Genomic DNA, 13,277 nt, shown 5'->3' with positions numbered 1-13,277 from the left:
AGAAACAAACAAGAATCAACTTTAAACTGCCGATCAAGGAAAATATCGCTAAAAAACCCTATGCCTTCCCCTCTATTTGACGAAAGTTGGATCCGCCGGGAGGGAGGCAGGAGGCATCAAAAATGAAATTAAAAAAACAGGGGAATTAATATTTTCCAAAATGAAAAAGTTCCTTTTTCAAAAAAAAATATTCCGTTTTTCATGTTTTTTCGAAATATAATACTCTTTTTAAAGTATACAAGTTAAATTAAGTTTTCAGCCTGGAATATTGAAAATTTTCAGTTTGCGCTTCGCACTCTCATTCGATTGGTGAAATATGCATCCTAAAAAGGTCACTAAATGCTTTCTTTAACAGGTTCCTTTTCTGGTCAGTATGTTTAAGCTCGCGTTTTGCGCTCGTGTTAATTCTTTAGTTAGATACACATCTTTTTAATGACAGCAGAAATCTGCTCGGATTTTTAAAAACTAATTTTCATTTTTTATTGAAATAACCTTAAAGGGGAATGAAACCTTTGGAACAAATAGGCTTGTGTAGAAACAGAAAAATCAGAGAATAAGAATAAAGAAATTTTGAGAAAAATCGGACAAATAGTGAGAAAGTTATGAGCATTTCAATATTGCAATCACTAATGCTATGGAGATCCTCACATTGGCAATGCGACAAGGATGTGTGATGTCACTGATGAACAACTTTCCCTTTGGTGGACTATAAAATACCCTCAAAATGTCTCTTTTTGCTTTTTCTTATGATGATAAAAACTCTTTATCCATGATGTATTCTTAAAAAATATGTATTACATGCCCTCATGTAGAAGGAACACATGATTTATGGATAGATGTGATAAAAGAGGCAATTCAAGTGAAAAATATAATAAAGTAATGGGGAGAGTTGTTCACAAGTGACATCACACATCTTCGTCGCATTGCCAATTTGCTATCTCCATAGCATTAGTGATCGTAATATTCAAATGCTCATAACTTTCTCATTATTTGTCCGATTTTTCTCAAACTTTCGTTGATCTGTTTCTTTGATTTTTCTCTTTTCACACAAGCTATCTTGTTCCAATGGTTTCATTCGCCTTTAAGTTTTAGCTTGTGATTCACGCTCGCAACACCTCGCAATAATGCCATTTTAAGAATAATTGACCACAAAAAACGTTATACAACTTCACCCTTGAATTTGTTTTACCAAGCCGCTCGCTCATTATACTCTCTCCCGAAAAATAAAGCCTAAATATACATTTTGCCATAATAAGAAGTCACTTCAAAAAAACCTTTTAATACTTAAATCAAACACACAATGACTTCAAGCAGATGATAATCTTAAGGTGAAAATATCACCAAAGTGCCCATTTTGACGTATGAGTTTCATTTTTTGGCTTTACCCCCAACGAAAATTCGTTCGGCCGCCCTTGCCTTCCCATCCTCATAATAATTGAACGGCAAAAGTGTCCCCCGCCCCCCTCCCCTTGCTTCTGCCTCTGCTTTCCCGGTTTTCATTTTTCGGATTAACGAACCTTATTTTGTTTTCGGATTAACGAACCTTATTTAGTTTTCGGATTAACGAACCTTCGGAAAAACGAACCTTATTTCGTTTTCGGATCAACGAACCTTCGGAACAACGAACCTTATTTCGTTTTCGGATTAACGAACCTTCGGAACAACGAACCTTATTTCGTTTTCGGATTAACGAACCTTCGGAACAACGAACCTTATTTCGTTTTCGGATTATCGAACCTTCGGAATAACGAATCGTCGGAATTACGCCACAAATGTTCGGATTAACGAACCCTTTTTCGTTTTCGGATTAACGAACATCGAGGTATAGGCAATTTACGTGTTTCGGAATTACGAACCTTCGGAATAAAGAACCTTCGGAATTACGAAGCTTCGGAATTACGAAGTGTAACCGTTAAAACAAGGCATTTGTCTCTTATCCAAGATCTAGATCTGGTACAGTTAGATAAACTGAACTTTGTGAAATCTTGAAATCTACGCTGAAAAATTTTCACACCAAAGATCCCAAACACAGATAGGCGCACGTACGTGGGATAGTGTTGCTTTGAATGTCGGGCCCGACGCTACCCGAGTCCTGTGCTTATTTGCTGTTTTCTCAGCAATTACAAAACTTCTTCCAGAATCCTTTGGCACATCCGTTTTATTTACACAAACATACACTTTGGTGGTCATTTCATTGGATTCTGTACGAACTCATTTTGATATCGTTTCCAAAACCAGCATTGACCTTTAACTGGCGTTTGCAACTATTTTACTACCATTGACATTACGCACGTCCCCGGTCTTCGGTCTTCGTTTTCCAAACCTGTTGTTGGGTGTCTGGAAAACGAAGACAGAATTAAGACCGGGGATTTCATTCGTCAAGCTAATTACCACTTTTAGTGTGCTACGGACACGGTTTCGTTTTCTTCACGCTGGCTGATATACAGACCTTAAAACAACTGATATACATGGATACAATATTCCATGAAATTGTCATATCGTATTAAAGAAAACAAACTTTCAAACTGAAAAATATGCATGCAATATTCTTACACAGAATCAGGGGCGTAGCAGCGTTCGGTGGCCAGGGGAGAGGGGACGAGAGCCACAAAATTCCCGGTCATCATCAGTGGCGTAAGAAAAACGGGAAAAGAAAAAAAAGGGAGGGAGATAAGGGAAATGGGGAATGAAAAGGGAAAAGGAAAATAGGAAAAGGAAAAGTGAAATAAAAACAAAGATTTTTTTGAATGGAAAAGAAAGTAAAGCGGGAAAATGTACGAAAACAGAACATTTGAGAAAGAACACATTATTCCGAATATGTAATGCAATAGCACGGCGGGAAATAAATTAAAAGATAACAAAATTTCATGAATAGCGCGGGAAACGAAGGTAGAATGTAATTAATCGAAAGATAAATTGGAAAAAAAAGACAAGGGAAAAGGGACAAGAAAAAAATAATAACATGACCGGGCTGCCGATGATTGAAAAGACCGGGAAGAAAGATGGTCTGCATACAACATTGTTTTATAAGCTTGCTAAATTTATGCAAACAAGCTACCGGTGGGGTGTTTCATCAAAGTTTATCACCACTGACTAAATGGTCAGTGCTGACTATTTCAGTGAAATCCTTGGTTTTGATTGGCTAAAAAGCACTGGCCTCTGACTGTTGCTATGGTAACTGTCGGAGAAAAACAACTTGTCAGTGCTGACAACGTTCATGAAACGGCGGGACCCCGGTTCTTTGTCCCAGACCCCACGCTGCCACGCAGTATGGGCTTTTCAGCATTTATAACCTTCAAATTGTTCTATATACCCCCCCCTCCCGTTCATGCACCATGTTCAATCAATGGCATACAGGGGGGGGGGGGGTGTTCCACACCCAAGAGGAAAAAAAGAAATTATAGGAGACAAAGTATAATGAAATGAATGGACAATGAAATGTGTTATTTGCTGAATATAATGGAAAATATATCAAATAAATTAGAATTTAATTTCAATAAGCATTTTTTTTCCAGCTCGCTTTGCACGCTAGCGACTTTTTACAATTTACGTTGCTAAGCTTTGCCCTAAAAAAAATATTTCGTTCATTACGCAGCTGGGTTGAACAGATGTGTTGTGTAAAAGCTATAGTCTATGTAGAACGCAATTTGATTAAAATAGCGGCAATCTGCGGGTGTCTGGAAAACGAAGACCGAAGACCGGGGACACATATCACACTCGTGTGAAAGCGTTTGTAGTTCACGCACGAAGTGTGTACAAAGCAGTGCAAAGTGTGTACAAAACACGTGCGCGGGTTAGAATGGACTTTGGACCTTGCCCCCTACACATGTTCTCCCATTGACATAACGCATGTCCCCGGTCTTCGATCTTCGTTTTCCAGACCTGTTGTTGGGTGTCTGGAAAACGAAGACAGAAGACCGGGGCCATCGCATCCGTCTAGCTAAAATAAACCATTATTATATTCAGATCAAATTCAGGAATATTCTGATATTGGATATGTAATGAATTATGATTGGTTAATGATTAATTGTATGGATATCGTAATGTGAATGATAATTGATTGAGCAATATATCGCGCTCAGCTCAGCTGGCATTAAAATTTTATACCATTGACATAACGCATGTCCCCGGTCTTCGATCTTCGTTTTCCAGACCTGTTGTTGGGTGTCTGGAAAACGAAGACAGAAGACCGGGGCCATCGCATCCGTCTAGCTAAAATAAACCATTATTATATCCAGATCAAATTCAGGAATATTCTGATATTGGATATGTAGACAGTTATGATTGGTTAATAAGTTAATGATTAATTGTATGGATATCGTTATCAGCTAGGGCATAATTAATACATAACAATTATAACGTACAATACACCTCATACTGCACAATCACGTACAAGCAGTCTCAACTTAACTACCGTTTGCAACTACCATTGACATTACACGTGTCCCCGGTCTTCGGTCTTCGTTTTCCAGACCTGTTGTTGGGTGTCTGGAAAACGAAGACAGAAGACCGGGGATCGGTTCAATCCGTCTAGCTAAAATAAACCATTATTATATTCAGATCAAATTCAGGAATATTCTGATATTGGATATGTGATCAGTTATGATTGGTTGATAAGTTAATGATTAATATTGTATGGATATCGTAATGTGAATGATAATTGATTCAGCAATATGTCGCACTCAGCTCAGCTGGCATTAAAATTTTATACCATTGACATAACGCATGTCCCCGGTCTTCGATCTTCGTTTTCCAGACCTGTTGTTGGGTGTCTGGAAAACGAAGACAGAAGACGGGGCCATCGCATCCGTCTAGCTAAAATAAACCATTATTATATTCAGATCAAATTCAGGAATATTCTGATATTGGATATGTAATGAATTATGATTGGTTAATGATTAATTGTATGGATATCGTAATGTGAACGATAATTGATTGAGCAATATATCGCGCTCAGCTCAGCTGGCATTAAAATTTTATACCATTGACATAACGCATGTCCCCGGTCTTCGATCTTCGTTTTCCAGACCTGTTGTTGGGTGTCTGGAAAACGAAGACAGAAGACCGGGGCCATCGCATCCGTCTAGCTAAAATAAACCATTATTATATTCAGATCAAATTCAGGAATATTCTGATATTGGATATGTGATCAGTTATGATTGGTTGATAAGTTAATGATTAATATTGTATGGATATCGTAATGTGAATGATAATTGATTGAGCAATATGTTGCGCTCAGCTCAGCTGGCATTAAAATTTTATACCATTGACATAACGCATGTCCCCGGTCTTCGATCTTCGTTTTCCAGACCTGTTGTTGGGTGTCTGGAAAACGAAGACAGAAGACCGGGGATTTCATTCGTCCAGCTAATTACCACTTTTAGTGTGCTACGGACACGGTTTCGTTTTGTTCACGCTGGCTGATATACAGACCTTAAAACAACTGATACACATGGATACAATATTCCATGAAATTGTCATATCGTATTAAAGAAAACAAACTTTCAAACTGAAAAATATGCATGCAATATTCTTACACAGAATCAGGGGCGTAGCAGCGTTCGGTGGCCAGGGGAAAGGGGACGAGAGCCACAAAATTCCCGGTCATCATCAGTGGCGTAAGAAAAACGGGAAAAGAAAAAAAAGGGAGGGAGATAAGGGAAATGGGGAATGAAAAGGGAAAAGGAAAATAGGAAAAGGAAAAGTGAAATAAAAACAAAGAATTTTTTTGAATGGAAAAGAAAGTAAAGCGGGAAAATGTACGAAAACAGAACATTTGAGAAAGAACACATTATTCCGAATATGTAATGCAATAGCACGGCGGGAAATAAATTAAAAGATAACAAAATTTCATGAATAGCGCGGGAAACGAAGGTAGAATGTAATTAATCAAAAGATTAATTGGAAAAAAAAGACAAGGGAAAAGGGACAAGAAAAAAATAATAACATGACCGGGCTGCCGATGATTGAAAAGACCGGGAAGAAAGATGGTCTGCATACAACATTGTTTTATAAGCTTGCTAAATTTATGCAAACAAGCTACCGGTGGGGTGTTTCATCAAAGTTTATCACCACTGACTAAATGGTCAGTGCTGACTATTTCAGTGAAATCCTTGGTTTTGATTGGCTAAAAAGCACTGGCCTCTGACTGTTGCTATGGTAACTGTCGGAGAAAAACAACTTGTCAGTGCTGACAACGTTCATGAAACGGCGGGACCCCGGTTCTTTGTCCCAGACCCCACGCTGCCACGCAGTATGGGCTTTTCAGCATTTATAACCTTCAAATTGTTCTATATACCCCCTCCCGTTCATGCACCATGTTCAATCAATGGCATACAGGGGGGGGGGGTGTTCCACACCCAAGAGGGAAAAAAGAAATTATAGGAGACAAAGTATAATGAAATGAATGGACAATGAAATGTGTTATTTGCTGAATATAATGGAAAATATATCAAATAAATTAGAATTTAATTTCAATAAGCATTTTTTTTCCAGCTCGCTTTGCACGCTAGCGACTTTTTACAATTTACGTTGCTAAGCTTTGCCCTAAAAATATATTTCGTTCATTACGCAGCTGGGTTGAACATATGTGTTGTGTAAAAGCTATACTCTATGTAGAACGCAATTTGATTAAAATAGCGGCAATCTGCGGGTGTCTGGAAAACGAAGACCGAAGACCGGGGACACATATCACACTCGTGTGAAAGCGTTTGTAGTTCACGCACGAAGTGTGTACAAAGCAGTGCAAAGTGTGTACAAAACACGTGCGCGGGTTAGAATGGACTTTGGACCTTGCCCCCTACACATGTTCTCCCATTGACATAACGCATGTCCCCGGTCTTCGATCTTCGTTTTCCAGACCTGTTGTTGGGTGTCTGGAAAACGAAGACAGAAGACTGGGGCCATCGCATCCGTCTAGCTAAAATAAACCATTATTATATTCAGATCAAATTCAGGAATATTCTGATATTGGATATGTAATGAATTATGATTGGTTAATGATTAATTGTATGGATATCGTAATGTGAATGATAATTGATTGAGCAATATATCGCGCTCAGCTCAGCTGGCATTAAAATTTTATACCATTGACATAACGCATGTCCCCGGTCTTCGATCTTCGTTTTCCAGACCTGTTGTTGGGTGTCTGGAAAACGAAGACAGAAGACCGGGGCCATCGCATCCGTCTAGCTAAAATAAACCATTATTATATCCAGATCAAATTCAGGAATATTCTGATATTGGATATGTAGTCAGTTATGATTGGTTAATAAGTTAATGATTAATTGTATGGATATCGTTATCAGCTAGGGCATAATTAATACATAACAATTATAACGTACAATACACCTCATACTGCACAATCACGTACAAGCAGTCTCAACTTAACTGCCGTTTGCAACTACCATTGACATTACACGTGTCCCCGGTCTTCGGTCTTCGTTTTCCAGACCTGTTGTTGGGTGTCTGGAAAACGAAGACAGAAGACCGGGGATCGGTTCAATCCGTCTAGCTAAAATAAACCATTATTATATTCAGATCAAATTCAGGAATATTCTGATATTGGATATGTGATCAGTTATGATTGGTTGATAAGTTAATGATTAATATTGTATGGATATCGTAATGTGAATGATAATTGATTCAGCAATATGTCGCGCTCAGCTCAGCTGGCATTAAAATTTTATACCATTGACATAACGCATGTCCCCGGTCTTCGATCTTCGTTTTCCAGACCTGTTGTTGGGTGTCTGGAAAACGAAGACAGAAGACCGGGGCCATCGCATCCGTCTAGCTAAAATAAACCATTATTATATTCAGATCAAATTCAGGAATATTCTGATATTGGATATGTAATGAATTATGATTGATTAATAATTAATTGTATGGATATCGTAATGTGAACGATAATTGATTGAGCAATATATTGCGCTCAGCTCAGCTGGCATTAAAATTTTATACCATTGACATAACGCATGTCCCCGGTCTTCGATCTTCGTTTTCCAGACCTGTTGTTGGGTGTCTGGAAAACGAAGACAGAAGACCGGGGCCATCGCATCCGTCTAGCTAAAATAAACCATTATTATATTCAGATCAAATTCAGGAATATTCTGATATTGGATATGTAATCAGTTATGATTGGTTGATAAGTTAATGATTAATTGTATGGATATCGTGATGTGAATGATAATTGATTGAGCAATATATCGCGCTCAGCTCAGCTGGCATTAAAATTTTATACCATTGACATAACGCATGTCCCCGGTCTTCGATCTTCGTTTTCCAGACCTGTCGTTGGGTGTCTGGAAAACGAAGACAGAATTAAGACCGGGGATTTCATTCGTCAAGCTAATTACCACTTTTAGTGTGCTACGGACACGGTTTCGTTTTCTTCACGCTGGCTGATATACAGACCTTAAAACAACTGATATACATGGATACAATATTCCATGAAATTGTCATATCGTATTAAAGAAAACAAACTTTCAAACTGAAAAATATGCATGCAATATTCTTACACAGAATCAGGGGCGTAGCAGCGTTCGGTGGCCAGGGGAGAGGGGACGAGAGCCACAAAATTCCCGGTCATCATCAGTGGCGTAAGAAAAACGGGAAAAAGAAAAAAAAGGGAGGGAGATAAGGGAAATGGGGAATGAAAAGGGAAAAGGAAAATAGGAAAAGGAAAAGTGAAATAAAAACAAAGAATTTTTTTGAATGGAAAAGAAAGTAAAGCGGGAAAATGTACGAAAACAGAACATTTGAGAAAGAACACATTATTCCGAATATGTAATGCAATAGCACGGCGGGAAATAAATTAAAAGATAACAAAATTTCATGAATAGCGCGGGAAACGAAGGTAGAATGTAATTAATCAAAAGCTAAATTGGAAAAAAAAGACAAGGGAAAAGGGACAAGAAAAAAATAATAACATGACCGGGCCGCCGATTATTGAAAAGACCGGGAAGAAAGATGGTCTGCATACAAGATTGTTTTATAAGCTTGCTAAATTTATGCAAACAAGCTACCGGTGGGGTGTTTCATCAAAGTTTATCACCATCACTGACTAAATGGTCAGTGCTGACTATTTCAGTGAAATCCTTGGTTTTGATTGGCTAAAAAGCACTGGCCTCTGACTGTTGCTATGGCAACTGTCGGAGAAAAACCACTTGTCAGTGCTGACAACGTTCGTGAAACGGCGGGACCCCGGTTCTTTGTCCCAGACCCCACGCTGCCACGCAGTATGGGCTTTTCAGCATTTATAACCTTCAAATTGTTCTATATACCCCCTCCCGTTCATGCACCATGTTCAATCAATGGCATACAGGGGGGGGGGGTGTTCCACACCCAAGAGGAAAAAAAGAAATTATAGGAGACAAAGTATAATGAAATGAATGGACAATGAAATGTGTTATTTGCTGAATATAATGGAAAATATATCAAATAAATTAGAATTTAATTTCAATAAGCATTTTTTTTCCAGCTCGCTTTGCACGCTAGCGACTTTTTACAATTTACGTTGCTAAGCTTTGCCCTAAAAAAATATTTCGTTCATTACGCAGCTGGGTTGAACAGATGTGTTGTGTAAAAGCTATACTCTATGTAGAACGCAATTTGATTAAAATAGCGGCAATCTGCGGGTGTCTGGAAAACGAAGACCGTAGACCGGGGACACATATCACACTCGTGTGAAAGCGTTTGTAGTTCACGCACGAAGTGTGTACAGAGCAGTGCAAAGTGTGTACAAAACACGTGCGCGGGTTAGAATGGACTTTGGACCTTGCCCCCTACACATGTTCTCCCATTGACATAACGCATGTCCCCGGTCTTCGATCTTCGTTTTCCAGACCTGTTGTTGGGTGTCTGGAAAACGAAGACAGAAGACCGGGGCCATCGCATCCGTCTAGCTAAAATAAACCATTATTATATTCAGATCAAATTCAGGAATATTCTGATATTGGATATGTAATGAATTATGATTGGTTAATGATTAATTGTATGGATATCGTAATGTGAATGATAATTGATTGAGCAATATATCGCGCTCAGCTCAGCTGGCATTAAAATTTTATACCATTGACATAACGCATGTCCCCGGTCTTCGATCTTCGTTTTCCAGACCTGTTGTTGGGTGTCTGGAAAACGAAGACAGAAGACCGGGGCCATCGCATCCGTCTAGCTAAAATAAACCATTATTATATCCAGATCAAATTCAGGAATATTCTGATATTGGATATGTAGTCAGTTATGATTGGTTAATAAGTTAATGATTAATTGTATGGATATCGTTATCAGCTAGGGCATAATTAATACATAACAATTATAACGTACAATACACCTCATACTGCACAATCACGTACAAGCAGTCTCAACTTAACTGCCGTTTGCAACTACCATTGACATTACACGTGTCCCCGGTCTTCGGTCTTCGTTTTCCAGACCTGTTGTTGGGTGTCTGGAAAACGAAGACAGAAGACCGGGGATCGCTTCAATCCGTCTAGCTAAAATAAACCATTATTATATTCAGATCAAATTCAGGAATATTCTGATATTGGATATGTGATCAGTTATGATTGGTTGATAAGTTAATGATTAATATTGTATGGATATCGTAATGTGAATGATAATTGATTGAGCAATATATCGCGCTCAGCTCAGCTGGCATTAAAATTTTATACCATTGACATAACGCATGTCCCCGGTCTTCGATCTTCGTTTTCCAGACCTGTTGTTGGGTGTCTGGAAAACGAAGACAGAAGACCGGGGCCATCGCATCCGTCTAGCTAAAATAAACCATTATTATATTCAGATCAAATTCAGGAATATTCTGATATTGGATATGTAATGAATTATGATTGATTAATGATTAATTGTATGGATATCGTAATGTGAACGATAATTGATTGAGCAATATATCGCGCTCAGCTCAGCTGGCATTAAAATTTTATACCATTGACATAACGCATGTCCCCGGTCTTCGATCTTCGTTTTCCAGACCTGTTGTTGGGTGTCTGGAAAACGAAGACAGAAGACCGGGGCCATCGCATCCGTCTAGCTAAAATAAACCATTATTATATTCAGATCAAATTCAGGAATATTCTGATATTGGATATGTGATCAGTTATGATTGGTTGATAAGTTAATGATTAATATTGTATGGATATCGTAATGTGAATGATAATTGATTGAGCAATATATCGCGCTCAGCTCAGCTGGCATTAAAATTTTATACCATTGACATAACGCATGTCCCCGGTCTTCGATCTTCTTTTTCCAGACCTGTTGTTGGGTGTCTGGAAAACGAAGACAGAAGACCGGGGCCATCGCATCCGTCTAGCTAAAATAAACCATTATTATATTCAGATCAAATTCAGGAATATTCTGATATTGGATATGTAATGAATTATGATTGGTTAATGATTAATTGTATGGATATCGTAATGTGAATGATAATTGATTGAGCAATATATCGCGCTCAGCTCAGCTGGCATTAAAATTTTATACCATTGACATAACGCATGTCCCCGGTCTTTGGTCTTCGTTTTCCAGACCTGTTGTTGGGTGTCTGGAAAACGAAGACAGAAGACCGGGGCCATTGCATCCGTCTAGCTAAAATAAACCATTATTATATTCAGATCAAATTCAGGAATATTCTGATATTGGATATGTGATCAGTTATGATTGGTTGATAAGTTAATGATTAATATTGTATGGATATCGTAATGTGAATGATAATTGATTCAGCAATATGTCGCGCTCAGCTCAGCTGGCATTAAAATTTTATACCATTGACATAACGCATGTCCCCGGTCTTCGATCTTCGTTTTCCAGACCTGTTGTTGGGTGTCTGGAAAACGAAGACAGAATTAAGACCGGGGATTTCATTCGTCAAGCTAATTACCACTTTTAGTGTGCTACGGACACGGTTTCGTTTTGTTCACGCTGGCTGATATACAGACCTTAAAACAACTGATACCCATGGATACAATATTCCGTGAAATTGTCATATCGTATTAAAGAAAACAAAATTTCAAACTGAAAAATATGCATGCAATATTCTTACACAGAATCAGGGGCGTAGCAGCGTTCGGTGGCCAGGGGAGAGGGGACGAGAGCCACAAAATTCCCGGTCATCATCAGTGGCGTAAGAAAAACGGGAAAAAGAAAAAAAAGGGAGGGAGATAAGGGAAATGGGGAATGAAAAGGGAAAAGGAAAATAGGAAAAGGAAAAGTGAAATAAAAACAAAGAATTTTTTTGAATGGAAAAGAAAGTAAAGCGGGAAAATGTACGAAAACAGAACATTTGAGAAAGAACACATTATTCCGAATATGTAATGCAATAGCACGGCGGGAAATAAATTAAAAGATAACAAAATTTCATGAATAGCGCGGGAAACGAAGGTAGAATGTAATTAATCAAAAGCTAAATTGGAAAAAAAAGACAAGGGAAAAGGGACAAGAAAAAAATAATAACATGACCGGGCTGCCGATGATTGAAAAGACCGGGAAGAAAGATGGTCTGCATACAACATTGTTTTATAAGCTTGCTAAATTTATGCAAACAAGCTACCGGTGGGGTGTTTCATCAAAGTTTATCACCACTGACTAAATGGTCAGTGCTGACTATTTCAGTGAAATTCTTGGTTTTGATTGGCTAAAAAGCACTGGCCTCTGACTGTTGCTATGGTAACTGTCGGAGAAAAACAACTTGTCAGTGCTGACAACGTTCGTGAAACGGCGGGACCCGGTTCTTTGTCCCAGACCCCACGCTGCCACGCAGTATGGGCTTTTCAGCATTTATAACCTTCAAATTGTTCTATATACCCCCCCCCTCCCGTTCATGCACCATGTTCAATCAATGGCATACAGGGGGGGGGGGTGTTCCACACCCAAGAGGAAAAAAAGAAATTATAGGAGACAAAGTATAATGAAATGAATGGACAATGAAATGTGTTATTTGCTGAATATAATGGAAAATATATCAAATAAATTAGAATTTAATTTCAATAAGCATTTTTTTTCCAGCTCGCTTTGCACTCTAGCGACTTTTTACAATTTACGTCGCTAAGCTTTGCCCTAAAAAAATATTTCGTTCATTACGCAGCTGGGTTGAACATATGTGTTGTGTAAAAGCTATACTCTATGTAGAACGCAATTTGATTAAAATAGCGGCAATCTGCGGGTGTCTGGAAAACGAAGACCGAAGACGGGGACACATATCACACTCGTGTGAAAGCGTTTGTAGTTCACGCACGAAGTGTGTACAAAGCAGTGCAAAG

Source organism: Lytechinus variegatus, chromosome 4, assembly GCF_018143015.1.
Source record: "Lytechinus variegatus isolate NC3 chromosome 4, Lvar_3.0, whole genome shotgun sequence".
Lineage (NCBI taxonomy): Eukaryota > Metazoa > Echinodermata > Echinoidea > Temnopleuroida > Toxopneustidae > Lytechinus > Lytechinus variegatus.
The sequence above is the reverse complement of the archived record's forward strand: the minus strand, read 5'-3'. Positions refer to the sequence as shown.